Source organism: Elephas maximus, chromosome 3, assembly GCF_024166365.1.
Source record: "Elephas maximus indicus isolate mEleMax1 chromosome 3, mEleMax1 primary haplotype, whole genome shotgun sequence".
In the NCBI taxonomy this organism is placed as follows: domain Eukaryota; kingdom Metazoa; phylum Chordata; class Mammalia; order Proboscidea; family Elephantidae; genus Elephas; species Elephas maximus.
The window spans coordinates 62,704,672-62,730,524 of NC_064821.1; the positions used below are offsets into that span (position 1 = coordinate 62,704,672).

The 25,853-nt window shown below is 45.5% G+C and overlaps 1 long non-coding RNA gene across 4 annotated transcripts in view; it reads right to left on the reverse strand.

Moving 5' to 3' along the window:
* Window positions 1-1,548: 1,548 nt before the first annotated feature.
* Window positions 1,549-25,853, reverse strand: part of LOC126072689 (uncharacterized) — a 98,352-nt gene continuing 74,047 nt past the window's right edge. For 3 of the 4 annotated variants that reach the window (XR_007516555.1, XR_007516554.1, XR_007516557.1), the window contains 2 exons: window positions 22,548-22,646; window positions 20,973-21,193 (listed from right to left, as the gene is read on the reverse strand). This is a non-coding gene — a long non-coding RNA (uncharacterized LOC126072689). Of the gene's footprint in view, window positions 1,607-20,972; window positions 21,194-22,547; window positions 22,647-25,853 lie in introns of those variants that run through there. The other variant, XR_007516556.1, reaches the window with a different exon arrangement.

Below are 25,853 nucleotides of genomic sequence, written 5' to 3' on the forward strand. Positions count from 1 at the left end.
AGTAAGACTTCAGACTTAGGGTTCTTCGGAACATCTAGAGCATCTTCTCTCTCTATGCTGACTCCTTGGGCAAGCACGTGGCCCATGCGTTAGGGCACAGCATATTGGTTAGTGTGTGTGCTCTGGGACCAACACCTTGGTTCAAATCCAAGCTCTAAATGCATTGCCATTGAGTCAATTCTGACTCATAGCGACCCTGTAGAACGGAGTAGAACGGCCCCATAGGGTTTCCATGGAGCATCTGGTAGATTCAAACTGCTGACCTTTTGGTTAGCAGCCAAGTGCTTAACCACTGTGCCACCAGAGTTCTGAGCTCAGCTGGTTACAACCATGGGCAGTTTCTTAGTCTTTCTATGCCTCAGTTTTCCCATCTATAGAGATTAATAATACTACTTACTTCATAGGGTTGTTGTGGCTTTTAAGGGAGTTAATATATGCAAAATGCTTACACTAAAGCCCAGCACATAGTTTTTATTGTTGTTAATTGCTTTTGAGTTGGCTCTGACTCACAGCGACCCCACGTACTACAGAACCAAATGTTGTTCAGTCCTGCACCATCTTCACAATCCTTGGTATGCTTGAGTCCATCGCTGAGGCCACTGTGTGTTTTGAATGCCTTCCAACCTAGGAAGTTTATCTTCCAGCACTATAGTGGACAATATTTTGTTGTAATCCATAGGGTTTTCATTGGCTAATTTTTAGAAGATCTCCAGGCCTTTCTTCCTAGTCTGTCTTAGTCTAGAAGCTCTGCTAAAACCTGTCCACCATGTGTAACCCTGCTGGTATTTGAAATACTGGTGACATAGCTCCAGCATTAAAGCAACACGCAAATCATGACAGTACAACAAACTGACAGATGGGTGGTGGAACACATAAAAATAAATAAATTTGCTGTCGACTTGCTTCCGACTCATGGAATCCTGTGTGTGTCAGAGTAGAACTGTGCTCCATAGGGTTTCCAATGGCTGATATTTCAGAAGTAGATTGTCAGGACTTTCTCCCCAGGTGCCTCTGGGTGGACTCAAACTGCCAGCCTTTCTATTAGCAGCTGAGAGTGTTAACAAGGGGACTCCAACACATATTTTTAACCCATTGCCATTGAGTCGATTCCAGCTTATAGTGACCCTGTGGGACAGAATAGAACTGCCCAATAGAGTTTCCAAGGCTGTAATCTTTACAGAAGCAGACTCCCACATCTTTCCTCTGCAGAGTCGCTGGGGGGGGGTTGAACTGTGAAACTTTCAGTTACCAGCTAAGCGCTTAACCACTGCGCTGCCAGGGTTCCTTAACATATAGTTAAACCCATTGCCATTGAGTCAATTCTGGCTTATGGCAACTCTAGAGGAGAGAGTAGAACTGCTCCATAGGGTTTCCAAGAAGCAGCTGGTGAATTTGAACTGCCGACCTTTTGGTTAGCTGTATCTCTTAACCACTGCACCACAAGGGATCCAAAACATAGCTGTTGTTTTTAGGTTCCGTTGAGTCAGTTCCGATTCAGAGTAGAACTGCCCAATAGGGTTTCCAAGGAGCAGCTGGTAGATTTGAACTGCCAATCTTTTGGTTAACAGCCGAGCTCTTAATCACTGCATCATCAGGGCTCCAACACCTAGTGCACAGTAAATGAAAGCCAGTGTGAGTAACGTGGTGCTAACTGTTGAATCTATATCTCAAATTCGAACTGTCTTCTGAGGTCCGGGTCGGTAGACAATTCTGCTCAACAGGACCCAGAGTGAGTCGTCCTTCACCCCACCCCCAATGCTACCCCAGCTTAGCATCTGGCTCCCAGGCTCAGTTAAAGCCCCCCAGATCTTCTCAGTTGCTCATGCCAGAAACCTGGAAATCTTCCTGAATTCTTCCCCATTCCTCAGCCAGTTATTGCCAAGACCTGTTGAGTCTACCTCCTCAATATTATCTCTTGGTACTTGCTACTTAAAGTATGATCTGTGAACGAGCTGCATCAGCATCACCTGGGGCTAGTTAGAACTGCAAACCTCTCCCAGACCTATGGACTAAAATCTGCATTTTAACCAGATTCCCAGATGATTTATATAAATGTTAAGCTTAGAAGTCCCTGCTCTCAAGCTTATAATTTTCTCAGCCTTGACTGCACATTGACGTCATCTGGGGGGGTGGGGTCTTTAAAAAATTACTGATGCCGGTGTCCCACTCCAGAGGTTCTGATTGAGTCTGTCTAGGGCTTGGCCTGAGCACCGGGATATCTACAAGCTCCCCAGGAGAGTCTGATGTACAGCCGCTGTTCTCTCCCCTGTCTACCTCGAAGCCTCGCCACTGCTCCCACCCTGGTTCAGGTCTCCTAAAGGGTAACTGTGATGGTCTTCTGGCCCCCAGGGCAGCCCCTGCCAGACCAGCCCCCAAACTTGAGCCAGTGTGGCTTCCATAGCAGGCAAATATCGTACCCACTGTAATAGAGATGTACCAAACATACACAGAAATCAAAAAGTTATTATCTGTAATTGACTCCATCTTCCTCATAAGTCTCCTTGCCCTCATCGGCCAGGAAAGCAAACTTGATTTTACCAATATGATTAATGCGTTTGAACTGAGGTGCTGACAGAGAATAGTGAATATACCGTGGACTGCCAAAAGAACAAACAAATCAGTCGTAGAAGAAATACAAACAAAATTCTTAGACGTAAGAATGGAGAGACATTAATTGACTCACTATAGACACGTCATCAGGAAAGGCCCACTGCTAGCAAAGGACATCGTGTTTGGTAAAGCAGAAGGTCAGCGGAAATGAGGGAAAACCACAAGGAGATGGATTGACATGATAGCCACAACAATGGACACAAACATAGCAATGATCAAGAAAATGGTGCAGGACCCGACAACTTTTCATTCTGTTATATATAAGGTCACCATGAATCGGAGCCAACTTGACAGCAGCTAACAACAACAGTCTCTTTTGGGTTACCTAAGTCTCTTTTGGGGAGATGCTCTATCTTTTAAAGGTTCTTTCCACCTCCCACCCTACTATTCCTTCCTGAGACTGTGTGTGTATTCAAGGGGTGTATGTGTCCTCAGGGTGGTAGGGGAAGGAGCCTCTGGTCAATGTGTGGCCACAGGTGTCCTGACCGGCTTCTCTCTGAGTGTTGGCCTCTGTCCTCACTGAATCTGCTAGTATTGTCCTTGTGGCCTCCTTGTCCTGGTCATCTCAGCACCTTGAGCTCCTCTGGTAGGCACGTGGGGACTTCTGGGCCACCTGCATATCACCCACGGGTCTCGGGAATCAGCAGACTCTCAGAGACTTGCCAGTCTAGACATCTCCCCTGGTGTCCACATGAGCCAGTCATCAGGAAGCTGGGCACCAGTCTAGAGGGTCTCAAAGTCCCCCTTCACTTCCCTGAGGTGCCCATGTGAGTGTCTGTCTTCACTCCTCCCCAACAAACCTAGTCAGGCTTCTATCCTGGGCTGGTCCCCCTTGCTCCACCCCTCCTACCAGGAAGGACTCCCAGGTGACAGTCTCTAGGCTGGACTCTCTGTCCTGCATCCTATGGGATTCCCTCTACATACAGCTAATGATAAAGCTCTCTGGTCCAAGTTGGGCAGGCCTGGCTTGTGAATTCATGGGGAACTTCGGAAATTAAAAAAAAAAAAATTCTTTCTCCACAAGGCTGGCCTTCGAAATTATTATCTCACTGCAAACTTAAGAAAGCCGGCTTGGCCCCTTTGTTCTAAGGAACACTATGTCTTCCCTTCCATGGGCAATAAGCCTCCTGGACTTTCCTTGTATTAGAAAGGCTGTAGGGCAACATGCTTTAGGGTGGGCTGTTGTGCGTCCAGTCAGTTCCAACCAAGGCTTTGAACCAGTTCATTCCAGTTTGACTCCCTGCTGAGAATTTGCCTTTCTACCACAGATATGGAAACCCTGGTGGCATAGTGGTTAAGTGCTACAGCTGCTAACCAAGAGGTCAGCAGTTCGAATCCACCAGGCGCTCCCTGGAAACTCTATCAGGCAGTCCTACTCTGTCCTACAGGGTCGCTATGAGTCGGAATCGACTCAACAGCACTGGGTTTGGTTTACCCCAGATACACTGAATCAGAATCTACATTTTAACAAGATCACCATAAGAAACGTAGGAGTCACCTAGGGATCTGTAAGAATCACCTGGAGATCTTGTTAAAATGTAGAATCTGTTTCAGTATACCTGGGGTGGAAATGCAAATTCTCAGCCGGGGGTCGAACTGGAATAAACTAATGAGAAGCTCTGATTCCAACTCATAGCGATCCTATATGACAGAGTAGAACTGTCCCATAAGGTTTCCAAGGCTGTAATCTTTACAGGAGAGGACTGCCGCATCTTTCTCCCAAACAGCCACTGGGTGGGTTCGAACTGCCAACCTTTCAGTTATCAGCCAAGTTCTTTAACCACTGTGCCACCAGGGCTCCTTAATGGAACAGTGCTCGGCAGTAAAAATGAGCCAGCTGCTGAGGCATATGACATGGAGGAATCTTAAAAGCACTGTGTTAAGTGAAAACCACAAAAGTCTACTTGGTGCGTGATTCAATTTATAAGAAATTCGAGAAATGGCCAATCTATGGAAACGGAAAGCAGATTTGTGGCTGCCGGGGACGGGTGGGTTAGGGGTAGGGGATTGACTGCGAAGGGGTCTGCAGGTCCATTTGGGAGCTAATGGAATTGTTTTATTTTCTGATTGTGGTAGTATTTACACAACTGTATAAACTTGTCAAAACTGATTGAATTGTACACTTAAAATAAGTGAATTTAATTGTACATAAATTATTCCTCAATATCTTGTTAGTTGCCTTCGAGTCAGTTCTGACTCATGGCGACATTATGTATAACAGAAACATTGCCCGGTCCTCCACCATCTTCACAATTGTTAGTTTCTTGTAGCCACTCTGTGTCAATCCATCTCATAGAGGGTTTCCCTCATTTTCACTGACCCTCTACAAAACTCATATTGATATATGAAATATATTTTATATATCACATCTAAAACTCAGATCTAACCATCTCATTCTTAAATCCCGCAATAGCTTCCACTGCCCCTGGTCTGAAGGCGAGTGTCTGCATTGCTCTATCTCCTCCTTCACCTGCTAACTCAAATCTATTCTTGGAAACTCAGTTTAAACCTCACCTCCCAACACAGGCCATTCCTGACCCCCAAGACTAGGTCAGATCCCCACATTCTATGTTGGCAATCTCCACCTCTCCTTTGCATACTTGGAACAAGTTAATTATTTGTTTATTATTATACTATCTATTCTCCCCACTAGACTGGTATCCTTGGGTCCCAGAGCAGTGTCTAGAACATAGTAGAGCCTCAATGAATCTTTGCTGAGTGACTATTATTAGACACTCAGGGAAAGTTTGTTGAATGAATAAATGAACAAACTGAATAGTTTGGAGGGGCTGGGGTGTTGTTTGCATGGAAGGGAATGTACTGAACATAAACTGGGCAGAGATCTAGGGAAAAGCCATGTGAACGAGGAAGTTTAGATAAGTATAACAAGGTTGGACCCTGAAGAATAGAGGGAATTTAGAAAGGAGAAAACCAGTAACCAGTTGCCACCAACTCATAGCAACCCTGTTTGTCAAAGCAGAACTGTGTTCCATATGGCTTTTAATGACTGATTTTTTTGGAAGTAGATTGCCAGGCCTTTCTTCCAAAGCCACTGGGTGGAGGAAAAGGTTTACACTCAACTGTTAACCTAACAGATAGATGGAGGTTCAAACCCACCCAGCAGCACCGTAGAGGAAAGACATGGTGATCTGCTTCTGTAAAGATTATAGCCAAGAAATCCTATGTAGCAGTTAGTTCCCCATAACACATGGGGTCACCATGAGTCAGAATCAACTTGATGGCAATGGGTTTGGTTTTTCTTTTTCTTCCAAGGTGCCTCTGGGTGGACTCGAACCTCCAACTTTTCAGGTAGCAGATAAACGCATTAGCCCTTTGTACCGCCCAGAGACTCCTTAGCAAAGAGAAGGGAATATGAAATGAGGTTCTGAGTCAAGGGACCAGCCCAAACAAAGGTTTGGAATTGACACATCATAGCATGTTCCAAGGGATCGAGAAGAGACTGGCTGCTCCAAACTGGGCTCAGACTCCATTAATGAGTATTTGTTGCTGTTAGGTGCTGTCGAGATGGTTCTGACTCATAGTGATCCTGGGCACAACACAATGAAACATTGCCAAGTCCTGCGCCATCCTCACAATCATTGCTATGTTTAAGCCCATTGTTGCAGCCGCTGTGTCAATCCATCTCATTGAGGGTCTTCCTCTTTTTCACTGACCCTCTGTTTTATCAAGTATGATGTCTTTCTCCAGGGACTGGTCCATCCTGCTAACATATCCAAAGTATGTAAGAAGAAGTCTCGTCATCTTCCTTTCTAAGGAACATTCTGGCTGTACTTCTTCCCAAACAGATTTGTTCCTTCTTCTGGCTGTTCGTGCTGTATTCAGTATTCTTCACCAACACTGTAATCCAAAGGCATCAATTCTTCTTCAGTCCTCCTCATTCATTGTCCAGCTTTCCCAAGCATATGAGGCCATTGAAAATACCACGGCTTGGGTAGCCCCCAAGAAGATAAAATACTTAGGAATAAATCTTACTAGAGATGTAAAAGAATTATACAAAGAAAACTACAGTACACTTCTGCAAGAAACCAAAAGAGACTTACATAAGGGGAAGAACATACCTTGCTCATGGATAGGAAGACTTAACATTATAAAAATGTCTATTCTACCAAAAGCGATCTATACATTTAATGCAATTCCGATCCAAATCCCAACGACATTCTTTAATGAGATGGAGAAACAAATCACCAATTTCGTATGGAAAGGAAAGAGGCCCCAGATAAATGAGGCATTACTGAAAAAGAAGAACAAAGTGTGAGGCCTTACTTTACCTGATTTTAGAACCTATTATACTGCCACAGTAGTCAAAACAGCCTGGTACTGGTACAACAACAGGTACATGGACCAATGGAACAGAATGGAGAATTCAGACATAAATCCATCCACATATGAGCAGTTGATATTTGACAAAGGCCCCAAAACAGTTAAATGGGGAAAAGACAGTCTTTTTAACAAATGGTGCTGGCATAACTGGATATCCATCTGCAAAAAAATGAAACAAGACCCATACCTCACTCCATGCACAAAAACTAACTCAAGATGGATCAAAGACCTAAATATAAAATCTAAAACGATAAAGATCATGGAAGAAAAAATAGGGACAACGTTAGGGGCCCTAATACACAGCATAAACAGTATATAAAACATGATAAAGAACGTAGAAGAAAAACTAGATAACTGGGAGCTCCTAAAAATCAAACACCTATGCTCATCCAAAGACTTCACCAAAAGGGTAAAAAGACTACCTACAGACTGGGAAAAAGGTTTTAGCTATGACATTTCTGATCAGCGCCTGATCTCTAAAATCTACATGATACTGCAAAAACTCAACTGCAAAAAGACAAATAACCCAATTAAAAAATGGGCAAAAGATATGAATAGACACTTCACTAAAGAAGACATTCAGGTAGCTAACAGATATATGAGGAAATGTTCGCGATCATTAGCCATTAGAGAAATGCAGATCAAAACTACAATGAGATTTCATCTCACTCCAACAAGGCTGGCATTAATCCAAAAAACACAAAATAATAAATGTTGGAGAGGCTGTGGAGAGATTGGAACACTTCTACATTGCTGGTGGGAATGTCAAATGGTACAACCACTCTAGAAATCGATTTGGCGCTTCCTTAAAAAGTTAGAAATAGAACTACCATACTATCCAGCAATCCCACTCCTTGGAATATATCCTAGAGAAATAAGAGCCTTTACAAGAACAGATATATGCACATCCATGTTTATTGCAGCACTGTTTACAATAGCAAAAACATGGAAGCAACCAAGGTGCCCATCAACGGATGAATGGATAAATAAATTACGGTATATTCATACAATGGAATACTACGCATCGATAAAGAACAGTGAGGAGTCTGTGAAACATTTCATAACATGGAGGACCTGGAAGGCATTATGCTGAGTGAAATTAGTCAGCTGCAAAAGGACAAATATTGTATAAGACCACTATTATAAGAACTTGAGAAATAGTTTAAACTGAGAAGAAAACATTCTTTTGTGGTTATGAGAGTGGGGAGGGAGGGAGGGTGGGAGAGGGGTATTCACTAATTAGATAGTAGATAAGAACTACTTTAGGTGAAGGGAAAGACAGCACACAATATAGGGGAGGTCAGCACAATTGGACTAAACCAAAAGCAAAGAAGTTTCCTGAATAAACTGAATGCTTCGAAGGCCAGCGTAGCAGGGGCAGGGGTCTGGGGACCATGGTTTCAGGGGACATCTAAGTCAATTGGCATAATAAAATCTATTAAGAAAACATTCTGCATCCCACTTTGAAGAGTGGCATCTGGGGTCTTAAACGCTAGCAAGCAGCCATCTAAGATGCATCAGTTGGTCTCAACCTACCTGGATCAAAGGAGGATGAAGAACACCAAGGACACAAGGTGATTACGAGACCAAGAGACAGAAAGGGCAGCATGAACCAGAGACTACATCATCCTGAGCCCAGAATAACTAGATGGTGCCCAGCTACAACCGATGACTGCCCTGACAGGGAACACAACAGGGAACTCTGCAGCAGGAGAGCAGTGGGATGCAGACCCCAAATTCTCATAAGACCAGACTTAATGGTCTGAGTGAGACTGGAAGGAACCCGGTGGTCATGGTCCCCAGACCTTCTGTTGTCCCAGGACAGGAACCATTTCCGAAGCCAACTCTTCAGACATAGATTGGACTGGACAATGGGTTGGAGAGGGATGCTGGTGAGGAGTGAGCTTCTTGGATCAGGCGGACACTTGAGACTATGTTGGCATCTCCTGCCTGGAGGCGAGATGAGAGGGTGCAGGGGGTTAGAAGCTGGTGAAATGGACATGAAAAGACAGAGTGGAGGGAAAGAGCGGCCTATTTCATTAGGGGGAGAGTAATTGGGAGTGTGTAGCAAGGTGTACATGGGTTTTTGTGTGAGAGACTGACTTGATTTGTAAACCTCCACTTAAAGCACAACAAAAATTATTTAAAAAAAAGAAAATACCATGGCTTGGGTCAGGTGCATCTTAGTGCTCAAAGTGACATCTTTGCTTTTCAACACCTAAAAGAGGTCTTTTGCAGCAGATTTGCCCAATGCAATACATCATTTGATTTCCTGACTGCTGCTTCCGTGGGCATGGATTGTGGATCCAAGTAAATGAAATCCTTTACATCTTCAGTCTTTCCTCCATTTATCGTGATTCTGCTTATTGGTCCAGTTGTGAGGATTTTTGTTTTCTTTATGTTGAGGTGTAATCCGTACTGAAGACCATAGTCTTTGATCTTCATCAGTAAGTGCTTCAAGTCCTCTTCACTTTCATCAAGCAAGGTTGTGTCATCTGCATATCACAGGTTGTTAATGAGTCTTCCTCCAATCTTCATGCCCTGTTCTTCTTCATATAGTCCAGCTTCTTGGGTTATCTGCTCAGCATACAGGTTGAATAAGTATGGTGAGAGGATACACACTGATGCATACCTTTCCTGATTTTAAACCACGCAGTACCTTCTTGTTCTGTTCAAATAACTGCCTCTTGGTCTATAGGGTTGCTATGAGTCAGAATCGACTCGAAAGCAACAGATTTGGCTTTGGTTTGGTCTATGCACAGGTTCTGCATTCCATTCTTTGAAATTAAGTGTTCTGGAATTCCCATTCTTTGAAATTTGTTATGACCCACACAGTTGAATTCCTTTGCATAGTCAATAAAACACAGGTAAACGTCTTTCTGGCATTCTCTGCTGTCAGCCAAGATGCATCCGACATCAGCAATGCTATCCCTCATTCCACGTCCTCTTCTGAGTCTGGCTTGAATTTCTGGCAGTTCCTTGTTGATGTACTGCTACAACCACTTTTGAATTACCTTCAGCAAAATTTTGCTTGTGTGTGACATTAATGACATTGTTCAATAATTTCTGCATTTTGTTGGATCGCCTTTCTTTGAAAGGGTACAAATATGGATATCTTCTACTTGTTGGCCAGGTAGCTCTCTTCCAAATTTCTTGGCATAGACAAGTGAGTGCTTCCAACACCGCATCCGTTTGTTAAAACATCTCAATTTGTATTCTGTCGATTCCTGGAGTCTTGTTTTTCACCAATGCCTTCAGTGAACCTTGAACTTCTTCCTTCAGTACCATGGGTTCTTGATAATATGCTACCTCCTGAAATGGTTGAGCATCGACCAATTCTTTTTTGGTACAGTGACTCCGTGTATCTGTTCCACCGTCTTTTGATGCTTCCTGTGTCATTCAATATTTTGCCCATAGAGTCCTTCAATCACGTAATGCTGGGAATCATGGCCTAGCCAAGTTGACACACATTTTGGGGGGACACAATTCAGTCCATAACATTTACCAAATGCCAATCATATGCCCAGAACCACAGGGAAGTTGAGAGAAGCCCAGGTTGTTCCCACGTGTGTCCACATCACATTTCACCATCTGCACATTCATCTTTGCCTCATAAAAGATCAGCTCAGTATTGACAGTTTCTGTCTACACACCCAAAGAGGCAGGAAAAACAGCTCCGCTGGGGGGACCCAGCAGCAACTGGATATATGACCACATAGCCAAGAATCCAGAGTGCCAAAAGGCACCAGCCCTGCTGTGGCTTCTAGCACTCTCAGGCGCTTGGTTCCCAATTGGAAAAGCCAAGATTGGTCCAGGCAGATAGGCTCGGTCCAGTCAACCGACATTTACAACGTCTATGCTGCGCCAGCCTCTGAGGATACAGAGAACAGTGAAGCGTCATCCTTGCCATATGCAGGCCTTAGGCCAGCCAACAAACATTACGAATACCTTCCATGTGTATTCAATAATGTTTGTTGAGTTTTAGTTATTTAACAAACACTTACATCGTGTGTACTATGTGCCAGGAAATGTTCTAAGTACTTTGCAAAGATTAACTCAGTTGATCCTCATAACGATCATTATCATTCCCATTTTACTGATGAGGAGACTGAGGCAGAGGAAGATTCAGAAACTTGCCCAGGGTCACCTAGCCAATAGGTGGCAGAGCCAGAGGCAAACCCAGACGGTCTGACACCAGAATCCATGCTTGCCCCTCCCTCCCCCAAGGCTATACTGCCTTATTTTTGTAGATGTAGAGCCTCATTCATTCCACAAATATTTAGTGAGCTCCTACTGTGTGCCAGCCATTGGGATGCAGAGAGTAACTCACTCCACTAACATTTAGGGAAGACCTACTATGTGTTTTGGGGTCAGCTGAATGGCACAAATGGTTTGCACTGAATTGCCAACTCAAAAGCTGGTAGTTTGAACCCACCCAAGGCACCATGGAAGAAGGCCTGGTGATCTGCTTCAGTAAAGATTACAGCCAACACACGCACATACACACTATGTGCCTCGAAGACAGGACCATGTCTCGCTCATTTCTGTACCAGGCACAGGGCCCAACACAGAGTGGGGCTTGGTATTGTTTGTTGAATGACTGAAAATGCTGGGGAGTGTGAAGAGTGCTGAACTTGGAGCTTGGGAAGTTGGCTTCCCTCCTGCAGAGAAGGAAAATATTTTGACATGCTCATCTGTATTCAGGTATGTTATATATCCCAAGGGGCTTATATTTAAAAAGTGGAACTGAGATAAGGCAATAATATTCTCCAAAAGAATGAAGTATTAATGGTGGAATTCCAGGCATCCACAAAGGAGATAATTTCGTGGATGGGTGGTCCCCAGTCACACCCTGTCATTGATGGTCTCCTCTAAGGGCCTGGGAATGCAGCAAACACTGCCTGCCTAGGAAGTGCCAAGCGCTCTGCTCGGGCCTATGAGTCATTGGCTGGTCAGATTGGAACCTGGCAAGGAGGTGAGGAAGCGTTTCCACCCTGCAGACAGATAAGTCCTTGGGGACAAGGCAGGGTCTATGGGAGCAGAGCGGGGGCCTGGCCCTCCACGCCATCAGAGGAAAGCTGCCAGCAGCCCCATTCTTGTGCCTGGCCTGAGCCAGGAAGGAGCTGTGGAGGAGCCCCGAGGAGGCTGGGCTGGGCTGTCCTGAATTAATCCGGCTCCTTACCATCTCCTTTGGGTGTGCCAGGTTCCCTGGCAGGGCCCCCAGCCGGAGGGGCAGCAGGCACCAGGGTCACCATAGGCAGAGGTGGCCACCCCGCTGGGCTTCTCAGCAGTCAGCTGAAGCTCCAGGAATATGTCAACAGTGCAAATTCCCGGGCCCACCCCTGACCTGTTGAATCATACACTAGGGGGACAGGGGCTGAAGGCTGTATCGCTAATATCTCTCCAGAAGAATTTGACATACACTGGAGCTTAGATCCACTACCTAAGGCACACACAGAGTCCACATGTACAGCTTTGTCCCTGGGCCCAAGGCATGATGGGAGCTCACAGGGATAGGATCTTCCCAAACTCCCTTGGCTCAGCCCAGGGATGGGGCGAAGATGTAGGTCCCCTCTGTTGGGTGGGCTTCCTATCCTAATGAAAATGATACCCACCACGTCATGAGCTGTGCCCCAGTACACCTGGCACCTGGGACCTCATCTTACTGATCCTCACCCCAGCTCTATGAGGTGGGACTGTTACTTTCCCCTTTCACAGATGAAGAAATGGTGCCCAGAGAAGTGAAGTCAGCTGTTCAGGGTAGCTCAGTAAGAGTCACAGCCAGGATATGAAACTGCTTCTTCTGGATCTGAAGCCCAAGCCTAAAACCACAGTGCCAAGCTCCATCCACTCAGGAGGGAGTCCAGCCCTCACCACCTGGCAGCTGAATCATTGCCCTAGGCCTGGACCCTGGCATTAATGCCGGCCATCCACACGGCCGTGGTTTTGCCATCATTCCAACACTAAACACCTGCTAAAAGCCCTCCTTGGACCAGACCCGGCAAGTACAGCCCTTAACGGAAGTCAGTTCCTCTCCCCCGTGGCCCCCACCCCACCCCCACATGCTGCTCACCTTCCCCAGTGCCCTCTCCAGCCCACCCATGCCAGTTACATTCCTCCCCACTCTTATCGCCCCCTCCTCACTCCCCAGGAGTTCCTAGCAAGCCGGCCCTGACATAGTCAAATACTCCCCAGCCGCCTCTGAGGTAGGACAGGTGGTGCTTGTAACGTGAAATTGCACCATTAGCAGTTGTAATATTTACAGTTGAACATTACTCTGTCTCCAAATATCGAGCATGTTGCATTTGGTGATAGTTCAGAAAAAAAACATCAGAGACAGCTTCTGTTCTGCTGCAGCCCAGTGGGTCCTAGACAGTCACAACCAGAGAGGCCATTACCTCCAACCCCCTCATTAACAGATGGGGAAACTGAGGCCCAGAGAGGGTCAGGGATTTTTTCCAAGTGACAAGTGGGTGAGCTGGGGCTGGAATCCAGCTCAGTCCAACCCCAGACTGGCGTTAGTTAACTCTCTAGAAACACCAGGAGACCTCCTGTGACCTCCAGCCCAGATGCCCCTTTCCTGGCATCCCCTCTCCTTGCTTGGCTGGAGGGCAGCTCCTGACAGCTGCTCTTCCTGTCCTGTCCATTGCCATTCATGTTCCTGGATGCCTTCCCCTCCCCTGCCCAACACACACACAATCCTCTCCTCCCAGGCCTGTAACCAAAGCAAACATTTTCCCATACTTCATTTCATCACCAAATAATAAAAGCAGACATTTTTTTTTTCTTTAATGGAAGTGTTAATTTATTCTCTATCATGCAGGCCAGCTCAACTGTGCTGATACTGCCAAGCCGAGCATGAAGGCCAAGGAGACAGCAGCTTTCCTGAGAGCCAGGGGACAGAGGGGTCTGAGCTTTCTTAGGGAGTGCCATGCTCCATCTCAGAAGAGGCAGCAGAAGAGAGGTGGCTCCAGCTGCCTCCCTGGCTGAGCCTGAGCCAGCCAGGCCCCTGTCCTAACAATCCTCTGGCTGGAAGGCGTGACTTCTCCATGGGTCTGGGCTGGGGACCCTGTCCCAAGGCACTGAATTAAAAGTAAAAAAAGGCCCCAGGTTGGAAAAGAACCCTAGAGTACTCCTGACCTGCCAGCTGCTCAGCATTCAGCCATGGCGGTCCAGATCTTAGGGCTGATGCTTGCCTAATCAGCTGGACACTGCAAAGTTGGACTCCACCACCTCCTATGTTGCAGTTAATCGCTCACCCACTCCCAGACTCCACCTTCAGCAGAGGATTTTGCAGACGTGATTAAGGTTAAGGACGTTGATACGTGGAGATCATCCTGGATTATCCAGGTGGGCCCAATCTAATTATAAGTATCCTCAAATTGGAGAATCTTTCCTGACTGTGGTCTGAGAGAGTTTTAACCAACCAGATGTGTGGCCTACATCAATGCTTCTTAAACCTGAAGGAAAACGCCAGTCACCTGGGATCTTGTTAAAATGCAGAATCTGATTCAGCAGGTCAGGGTGGGCCCTAAGGGTCTGCGTTTCTAATCAGCTCCCAGGTGAGGCTGATGCTAAGCTTTGCCCATCCACACTTTGAGTAGCAAGAATCTATATGTCCACAAATATAAGAGCATGTGGAAATTTGCAAATGGCCAGGGTGTTGGCTGGCTCTCTTGGGATTACATCACATGTGAGGGTGTTGTGACCCCGGCACAGATCTCTCAGATCTGTGACCTCCCTCTCACCTCCCAATTGTTAGTCATTCTCAACTCCTCTTTCTCACACCCATCCCTGTATTATAAGTCCTAAAACTAAGATTCAATATTATGTGCTGCCTTGGCATCTGATAAAATTGGGAAGGCCTCAAATAACCTAAGAACAAGCCCTCCTACCCACTCAGCTACCGCAGATAAGGGCCCCCAACCAAATGACCATCCTTATCATGGGGATTGGGCAGAGTACCTGTTTATCCCTGAGTAGTGGGCTTCAGTTCCCTGCTAGCCCACAGAATTATTCAAACAAATCGATCACATCCTCCTGCAGAAACCAAGGGTCACCCCACCCTCTCATTACTACAAAATCTGCCTCCCACAGCCCCTGCTTTTTCACTCTGTTCTCGAGTCCAACCTTGGAGTGCCCTGCATGGGGTGTGGTGTTCTACTCCCCCAGATGTGAGTATATGTGACTAATAAACTGTTGCTGATTGCGTCTGTCCAGTGTCAGGTTTTGGATGTTTGGCCATCTCTATAACCCTGGGACAGGAATCCTTGGTGTAGAAAGCAGTCAATCAGAACACTCCCCAACTTGCAATCTGTCAGCAAACCCCATCAACTCTACCTTCAAAATATATCTGAAGTCTGGCCACTTCTAACCATCTGTACCACTACCCGCCCCCACCCCCATCCAAGCCAGCATTCTCTCACCCGCATTATTATGACAGCCCATCCCTGACCTCCCTGTTTCCACTTTTTCCTTCCTGTGGTCCCTCTTCTATATAGCAGCCAGAGGGTTCTTTTAAAATGGACGTCAGATCTCTTTCCCACCCTGCTGGAACCCTCTAATAGAGCAAAATCCCAAGTCCTCCCATGGCCTATATGGCCCTATGCAATCTGGTTACCACCTATCACTCTAACCTCACCTCCTAGGCTCTCCCTCTTACTCTGTTCACATCAGTCTCTTTACTGCTCCTCACACTTGCCGAACACACTCCTGCCTCAGGGCCTTTGCACTTGCTATTCCCTCAGATATTCCCAAGGCTCATTCTCTCTCTTAATTCAGATCACTTTAAAATTGTCCCTCCTGAGAGACCATCTCTGACTATCCTATCTAAAACAGCACTCCCCACCCCACCATTCTCTGTCTCCTGTCCCTGCTATATTTTTCTTTCAAGCACTAATCATTTCCTGATATTATATTTTATAGAATTTGCTTATATGACTGTATCCCCTCCAGAATGTAAGTTCTTGGAGAGCAGAGGCTGTCTTTGTCTTGTTTCATCTCTGTGCCTAGAACAGTGCCTGCTACATAGTAGGAGCTCAGTAAATATTTGTTGAATATTCTGTCTTGCATAGGTCGTATTTGTAGGCATAGCACCACTCCCCATTTAAATGATGTTCTTTTTTGAAGGAAGGTGCTATAAACCTCAAAAGCAATTCCCAAAGAGGTGTCCAAGCTGTCACAAACAACAGAGGCTTTGCTGGTGAAAGTCAGAGATGGCAAATGCATTGCATCCTTGCTTCCATCCTTCCCTTCGGTTCCCATGGCAGACATTATTTATAGATCATGGTTAACCAAGCTTTTCTTAAATGAAGATTCAAATCTTGGACAGGTGAAGCACCACTGGGGCAGTCCAAGCCACAGGAAGCACCTTGGCTGTGAAGGTGTGGATATTGTTCTTGACATGACTCACAGCTGGGGGAGACTGCAGTTGTGGCAGAGAACAGAACACTCAGAGGGTCTGGACTTTACATTTAAAATTGACAAGATGAAGTTCAGCAAGGTCAATGTTGTCCTTCATTTAAGTCCCTTAAAAATAAATCATTACAACGGCCAGAGTAGCAGGGGCAGGGGTTTGGGGACCATGGTTTCAGGGGACACCCAGCTCAATTGGCATAATAAAATCTATTAAGAAAACTTTGGAGAGTGGTGTCTGGGATCTTAAACGCTAGCAAGCATCATTCTAAGATGTACAATTGGTCTCAACCCACCTGGAGCAAAGGAGAATGAAGAACACCAAAGACACAAGGTAATTATGAGCCCAAGAGATGGAAAGGGCCACATAAACCAGAGACTACATCAGCCTGAGACCAGAAGAACTAGATGGTGCCTGGCTACAACCAACGGCTGCCCTGACAGAGAACATGACAGAGAACCCCTGAAGGAGCAGGAGAACAGTGGGATGCAGACCTCAAATTCTCGTAAAAAGATCAGACTTAATGGTCTGACTGAGACTAGAAGGACCCCAGAGGTCATGGTCCCCAGACCTTCTGTTAGCCCAAGACAGGAACCATTCCCAAAGCCAACTCTTCAGACAGGGATTGGACTGGACTGTAAGATAGAAAATGATACTGGTGAGGAGTGAGCTTCTTGGATCAAGTAGACACACGAGATTATGTGGGCAGCTCCTGTCTGGAGGGGAGATGAGAAGGCAGAGGGGGACAGAAGCTGGCTGAATGGACATGGAAATACAGGGTGGAGAGAAGGAGTGTGCTGTCTCAGTAGAGGGAGAGCAGCTAGGGTTACATAGTGAGGTGTGCATAAGTTTTTATATGAGAGACTGACTTGATTTGTAAACTTTCACTTAAAGCACAATAAAAATTAAAAAAATAAATAAATCATCATAGTTTATCTTAAGGAAATAATACAAAACGCAGGTAGAGATTTTTGTCTGAAATTATCACAATCTTATTTGTATTAGTAAAAAACTGGAAATGATGGCATTTCCAACAAGAGGGAGCTGGATAAGCCAAGTCTTATAGGTCCTCGTGATGAACTACTAGACAGCAGATTTTCTCAACCTTGGCACTATTGACATTTTGGGCAAGATAATTCTCTCTTGTGGGGATGTCCTATGTGTTGTAGGATGTATAGCAACCAGTAGCAACCCCCTCCACAAAATGTTGTGACAACCACGATCTCCTCTAGACGTTGCCAAATGCCCTCCTGGGGACCAAATCATCCCTGGTTGACAACCACTGGTATATAGTCAAGAAAAATAATTCTTATTAATCTCATAGGAAATGCTTACAATGTTGTTCTTGTTGGGTGCCATAGAGTCATTTTTGACAAAGAAGAACTGCTCAAGTCCCAGCGACCAGAGCTCAGATGAACAGGAGCCAGCTACAGGATCTGGAGCAAGCATGAGCCAACAAGCTTTGCCAGAAAGTCCACCTATATTGGATACAGGCCACGCCCCAGCCTAATCGCATAAGTAACAGCACAAGAAAGATGCGGAACGTGTCTTCAACTATATTCATACATAATATAGAAAAATATTTGGAAGGAAATATACTAAGATGCTAACGATGATCTCAAGGTGGTAGGATTATGAAAGATTTTCTTTTAGTTCTTTGTTTGCTTTCACTCATTCATTCAACAAATATTTATTGGGTGCCTACTATGTGCCAGGCAGTGTTCTAGGCCCTGGAAATAAGGCTATGTACAGGACAGGCATTCTATAATGGGATAGATATTACAGACCTCTGTCCTCACAGAGGAAACCCTGGTGGCATAGTGGTTAAGAGCTATGGCTGCTAACCAAAAGGCTGGCAGTTCAAATCCACCAGGCGCTCCTTGGAAACCATATGGAGCAGTTCTACTCTGTCCTATAGGGTCGCTATGAGTCGGGATCAACTCGATGGCAATGGGTTTTGTTTGGTTTGGTCCTCACAGAGTTCACATTCTAGTGAACTCTGTGTATTAGTATAGTCAAGAAAAATATAGACATTAAGATCATAAGTGTGTAAAGAACAATGCTCCACGATAGTGGTGGAAGTATCATAAAGCAGGGAGGAGAAGGGAGAACCGGGCCTGGCACTTAGTACACACTCAATCAATACTTCTTGAGTGAATAAAGAGCCTTTAAAGGATTTTAAGTAGGGGAGCTAAATTATCTGACTTCCGTTTTCAAATAGTTTAAGTGGAAAATTTTATTTTTGAAAAAAGACAATGCATGTTTCTTCTTCTTCTTCTTCTTTTTTTTTAATCCCCACAGTATCAAGGGAGGAGCATAAATGAGAAGGTAAAAATCACGGGGAACACAGCCACCTAGGGAAAGGCCACGGAAACATTTCGGTGAGCCTCTTTTCAAACATCCCCTGCGCTCACTCTCTCTACCGCTGTCTGTCTCTCTTTATAAATATATACAAACGTTTTACGCAAATGGATTCAAACCATTCATGCTGATTTGTAACTTACTTTTTTTCCTGTGCTTTGTAATTTTACGCTCATTGTAAACTTTCCACAGCAGGCGTATGTTACTTTCATAATCCAGAACATTAAAAAAAAGGAAAAGACCACAAAAAATGAAGTTAAACCCACAAATACAGGATGAGGGATCCCTAGTTGAGCAATAAGGGGTTTAGCTTACCACAAGCTCAGCAGGAGTTGACGGCATGATGCGGTTTCTAATTTCAACGCAGTGCGTGTTATCAGACATTCCCTAGCTCCTAGGACAGGGAAGGCAAAGGCCAATATGAACAGGCTTCCCTGGACTCAGCTTGAGGTACTTCACAGTCTGCTCAGTCCCCTGCCTTACAGCTTTTTGAAGCACCTCCCATGTGTGAAACCAGGGTGAAAGCAGCAGCGAATGTTTAATGAGCAATTACTCTATTCCAGGCCCTGTTCTAAGAGCTTTACATAAATTAACTCACTTAACTCCTCCCAACAACCCAATGACAGGTATACTGTTTTTATTCTACAATGATGAAACAGAAGCCCAGAGTGGCTAAGTAGCTTGCCCAAGGTCACACAGCTAGTAAAGCATCATGAGATATGGATCTGACTCATGGAGCTGACTGTCAAAAAGGCAAATAGAACAACCTCATATTGATTCATTCTATAAACATTCACTGTGCACTGCTCCCATGAACGTATTCCCTCGGCCCAGCCTCTGGAGATGCTCACTTATTCAGTCAAACGACAAATTTTTATTGAGTACCAACTGTGTGCCAGGTGTAGTGCTGAGCACTGGGGAAAATGAAAGTGAACAAGACAAAGTCCCCACAATTCAGCTTGCAGTCGAGTGAGGGAAAGAGACACTAAACAAGCAAACAAGTGCACGACCTAAGGTTTTTTTTTTTTTTTTAAGTATTTATTTCATTGCTGTTGAACACGTACACAGCAAAACATACACCAATTTGACAATTTCTACATGTACAATTCAGTGCCTTTGATTACATTCTTCAAGTTGTGCAACCATTCTCTCCATCCTTTTCTGAATTGTCCTCCCCCCACTAACACAAACTCAGTACCCCCTAAACTTCTATTTGACCTTTCAAGTTGCTATTGTCAATTTGATCCCATATAGATAGCTCTTTAAAAGGGCTCAATGCTCAAGGCAAACATTCTTTACTAGAGTATTGTTTGGTTAAGGAGCCCTGGAGGCGCAGTGGTTAAGAGCTCAGCTCCTAACTGAAAGGTCAGGCAGTTGGAACCCACCCTGAGAGAAAGATGTAACAGCCTGCTCCCATAAAGATTTACAGCCTTGGAAACCCTACGGGACAGTTTCTACTCTGTCCTGTAGGGTCACTATGAGTCAGAATTGACTCAGTAGCAATGGGTTTGGTTTTATTATTTGACTTAAAGAAGACTTCAGGGGATATTACTGGTTTAAGAATTAAGGTTTAAAGATTATCTCAGGGCAATAGTTTCAGGGTTTCATCCAGCCTCATTGGAATTCTGTTCCACATTTTTTCCCCTTTTGAACATAATCTAAGTTAATGTGGAGGTTAAGTTCAAGGAAGAAGAATAAAGCAGGGCGAGAGCTAGAGCATGACTGGTGTAGAGGTCTAGGCAGAGGAGCTAATGTAGTTCATTTAGAGAAGGCCATCAGGGAAGGCGTCTTAAGCAAAGTGACTTGGAAAAGTGATCTGAACAAAGAGAGGAAGCAAGTCATTCCAGGCATGGGGGAACAGCAAGTGCAAAGGCCCTGAGGCAAGAACAAGGTTGGTAAAACCAGGGAACAGCAAGGAGGCTAATTAATGTGTCCAGGTGGGAACGAACGATAGAGAGTTGGAGGAGATGGTGTCTGAGAGGCAGGGTCAATAACACAATAGGGATTTGGTCGGCAGGTAAGATTGTGTTCCATGCGTGCTGGGCCGCATAAGCAGGGGAGTGACAAGATCTGATTTCCACTTTCGAAAGATCTCTGGACTGGAAACAGCCGGTAAGGGGTGAAGCGAGAAGAGAGTATGAGGCTAGCTCAACAACAGGCGTACAACAGAAACTGCGATCAAGGGGTGCCCGTGGGAGTCAGGATTCGTTTATTAAGTTAGTGCTGACCAGATTTGTGGATGGATTGATGCAGGATGGGAAGGAAAAAGAGGAGGCAGGACAACCCCAGGGGCTTTGTTCTGAGCAACCCATGGTGCCATTTACCTTGAAGCGGAGACTGAAGGAGGAACAGGTCTGAGGCGGGAGAAGGGGCCAGAAGCTCAGTCTGGACATGGGAGGTTGAGATGCAGTGGGACCTCTCCACGTGGGCAGCTGGATGGAGGAGTCAGGAGCTCCAGAGAAAAGCCTGGCATGGAGAGAGAAAGCTGGGAGGTGTCAGCATATAGGGAAATTATATCTGCAACTTCAGCCTAGGTGAGCCCACCAAGGGAGGGAATGTAGACAGAGCACAGGGGTGCCCAACATTGAGCTATTTGGAAGAGGAGACAAATCTAGCAAGGAGCCTAAGGAGCAAGAGCTAAGAAAGTAGGAGGAAACATAAGGAAGTGCAGTATCCTGGAAGGCAACGGTTTAAGGCGGGAGAGAGAAATCAGCTCTGTCAAAAGCCTCTGAGAGGATAAGGCCTGTGGATCGCCCACTGGCTGTGGCAGCTGAAGGCCACTGTCCTGTGAGGTATCTTCCCCTGACATCCCCGAGACCCAGAGTTCCAATTCTCAGCTCCATCCACAGACCCCACCAGCAGCCCAGACTTCTCCTCTGTTCCCAAAGCTGTCTGACAAAGGATCCCAGGAAAATGTCACCTGGTGTCCTGGCGCTGCCCTCTACACACCCCACCAGCAGCCACAGACCTTCTTGCCGTGGTCAAGCCAATGTATGCGTGGTGCAATTTTTCAGAGGCCCAGCTCCGTGAGTATTGGGGTGTCCCCATCCCACCTCCACCTCCCAACACTGATGGCTGAGTTGACAGCACTAGACCTGGGAATTATAACTGCCTCCTCAATTTATTTTTTTTTCCTTAAAAGGAGGATTAATGAACTTGAGTGGAACCCTTCCTTAGTCAACTCAATGCACTGAGTAACAAAAGTCATTACCTTTATCAGAAAGTAACTCCTCCTTCTCCCTCCTTCCTTTTCCTTCTGGTCCCAACTCTGTCCCTCTCAGCTCCCCCACCCCACTCTCTTAGTCATCTAGTGCTGCTGTAACAGAAATACAAGTGGATGGCTTCAACAAACAGAAGTTTATTCTCTCCCAGTCTAGTAGGCTAGAAGTCCAAATTCAGGGCATCGGCTCCAGGGGAAGGCTTTCTCTCTCTGTCTGCTCTGGAGGAAGGTCCTTGTCATCAATCTTTCCCTAGTCTAGGAGCTTCTCAGGCACAGGGACCCTGGCTCCAAAGGATGTGCTCTGCTCCTGGCGCTGCTTTCTTGGTAATATGAGGTCCCCGTGTCTCTCTGCTCACTTCTGTCTTTTATATCTCAAAAGAGATTGGCTCAAGACACAACCAAATCCTGTAGATTGAGTTCTACCTCATCAACACAGCTGCCAATAGTCCCATCTCATCAACATCATAGACAGAGAATTTACAATACATAGAAAAATCACATCAGATGACAAAATGATGGATAAATACACAATACTGGGAATCATGGCCAGCCAAGTTGACAGATATTCTGGGGGGACAGAATTCAATCCATGACACTCACCTAATTTAGCCGATCTCTTTTGTCAGGGATATCTTTGGTCTTGCAGCCCGCTCAGCCAGCCTTCCTTCCCGCTCCTTATCACACTCCCTACAACCTCCACTGAGGAGAAAGTGGGGAAAGAATAACAGAAGTTACGGTTTACAGTGCCACCACTCGTCTGTCAGTCTGTTGTAATATGGTGGCTTGTGTGTTGCGACAATGCTGGAAACTATGCCACCGATATTTCAAATACCAACAGGGTCAGCCACGTGGGCAGGCTTCAGTGGGGCTTCCAGACTAAGACAGACTAGGAAGAAAGGCCTGGTGATGTTACTTCTGAAAATTAGCCAATGAAAACTCTATGGATCATGGGTTTAAACGAAAATTATTCCTAAATTTCATATATGCATGGCTATGAATTCTGTTTAATAACATACTTTGAAACACTGGTGGCATAGTGGTTAAGTGCTACAGCTGTTAACCGAAAGGTCAGCAGTTCAAATCTGCCAGGTGCTCCTTGGAAACTCTACGGGGCAGTTATACTCTGTCCTATAGGGTCGCTATGAGTCGAAGTTGACTCGACAGCAGTGGGTTTTTTTTTTTTTATTTTTAGAATAGCCATATTCCTTATTGGCAGGTATTTTCTGCTTCCAAAATTGATGAAATGTTGATTTTAGAAATAATTTTTTGCACCAACTTGCCAATTCTGTTTAAAACCGATCTCATATCCATTTGCTTTTTTGCACTTAGTTTGTCTCTATCCAGACTCCGACCACCACCCTCTGCCTATGAAATAAAGCCGTTGGCTCCTAGCCGATGTCCCTTTTTCTGCCCATCCCTCCTTACTATGGATTAAGCTGTGTTCCCCAAAAATATATGTTGTAATTCCTAACCTCTAGGCCTGTGGTTATAGTCCCATTTGGGAATGGCTTGTCTTTGTTATGTTAATAAGGCAGGATTAGTGTAGGGGGTATCTTGAGTCAGTCTCTAGCAAAAGCTAGCAAGCTGAGATGGGAAGACATATGCCAAGCCACCTGAAGATTGCCCAGAAGCAGAAGCTCAGAAGAGACAGGGTTCTTGTTTCGGAGCAGAGAGAGAAAGCCTTCCCTTAGAGCTAGCACCCTGAATTCAGATTTGTAAGCCTAAACTGTGAGAAAATAAATTTCTGTTTGTTAAAGCCAAAAAAAACTCTATGGATCACAACAGGATATTGTCTCATATAGTGCTGGAAGAAGAGCCCCCTGGTTGGAAGGCACTCAAAATAAACAGCGGCTTTAACAATTTTTTTTTCAATGGGCTGGAGCATACCAACGAACATGAAGATGGTGCAGGACTGGGCGACATTTCATTCTGTCGTACATGGAGTCACCATGAGTTGGAGCCAACTAGACAGCAGCTAACAACAACATAGCTACAATGATGGCGACAATAAACGCAAATGCCCCTTACTGAGAGCCTGACACTGCACCTTGGGTCCCAGTGAGAATGCTCATCAGCTACCGAGGCAGGCGGTCTCCCAGCGGTAATGGCTGTCCCTGACCGCAGGAGAATGATAACGATGCCTACTGTTCGGGTTTACTGTTTATTAAGCCTGTTTGAGACAAGCGCCTCCCACTCACGCTCGTCTCCCAGCCTAACGTCAATGCCAGGGGACATATGCTCTTATACATTCGTTTTGCAGGTGAGGAGAGGGAGAGTTGTTAAGTGAAAGAATGAATTGTGGATCAGAATTCACAACTGGATGGGCAGGAGGGAAAAAGAGTCAGAGACTCTAGAGCTGCCTGCTAACATTGTGTTACACCAGGTACCCCAAGAAAAGGGTGCAGGGTGTATGTGTGTGTGGAGTGTGGGGAGCAGGGAAACGCACAGCCCAGTTTCCCCGTGAGTCCTGCCCGTGGGGGAGGGTCCAGTGGGTCTGCAGCTTGTGGCACCCAGTGTGTGCTGCTGGGGGGGGGGGGGACTGAGAGGTGCGGGTGACTGTGAGCGGGTCCCAGTGGGACTGCGGCAGCCTTTGCATTCTTGTGGCATGAGGTGGAAATTTGAAACAATAAAGAAAGGGGTGGGGGGGGAGACAAAAAGAAGAAAGAAAGGCAAGGAAACAATAAACTGTTACCATCTAGCAGGCGCCAGCCTGGGCGACGAAACCACTAATGAGCCCAAGGTTCCACGCAGCCCAGCATCTAATGCAAACCAGACAGATAGGAGCCTGGAGAGCCCCAGACCGAGAATGCGCCTAGGCAGCAGGGTTTGCAAAGGCTCAGGGGCATAAAATGCCAGGATGCTCTCAGGGGACTCTAAATGGTGCAGCGGATTACACAAGGCAGCTGATGAAGCTATAGAGGGAGCCAGGCCATGAGGGAACCCCTAAGCCTCAAATACCGGGCTAAGGAGCTTGGACACTCTCCTGAGAGTGGTTTGAACCTTATTTTTGAACTTCTACTTCCTTGTCTATAAAACTGGGTTATCTCACAGGGCTGTTAGGGTTAAACAAGATTATGAAAGGGCTGTGCTTTGCACAGGGTCTGCCATATAGAAAACACTGCACGCATGCTAGTTACATTAAATCTTATTATTCTGAGCTAGCAGAATTATTATTAGATGAAATGAGACAATGTAGACAAAGTTCCTGGCACTCAATAGTAGGGCATGGTTGTCAAAAATCTGAGTTCTGGAGCCAGACCACTTGGCTGGATCCACCACCCAAGAGTGGGCAACTTAGCTCACCTTTCTGAGCCTCAGTTTCCTTGTCTGTAAAATGGGGGCATTAATCCATAATGTTGTGGAGATGAAGAATGCACGTGAAGGACCTAAGAGTTCCTGGAAGATGCTAAGTGCTCAAAAAATGCTGGCAATTATTAGAACTTTCTCCGTGCAGCCCCAGTATCTTTGTAACCTTTGCATCCAATTTCAACTCAATTGCACACAAGCCTGTTTGCATGAATAGTTTATCAGCGGTCAGGTTTGTTTATTTGTTTGTTTTTGAATATGGTGGGAATAAATCATATTCAAATTTTACTGCTTTTTCAAATTTGGTGAGAATCTCACTCTCCCTAAACTTATTGTGGAACCTGTAGGTAAACAGAAACTCCAAAAAAAACCAAACTCGTTGCCTTTGAGTTAATTCTGACTCATAGCAACACTGTAGGACAGAGTAGAACTGCCCCATAAGGTTTCCAAGGAACAGCTGGTGGATTTGAAATGCTGACCCTTGGGTTAACAGCCAAGCTCTTAACCACTGCGCCACCAGGGCTCCATAGGTAAAGAGGGAGACCATAAAATGCTGGGTCCTCAGCAGTCAACATAAACGAGCTATGTTATTGACAACCA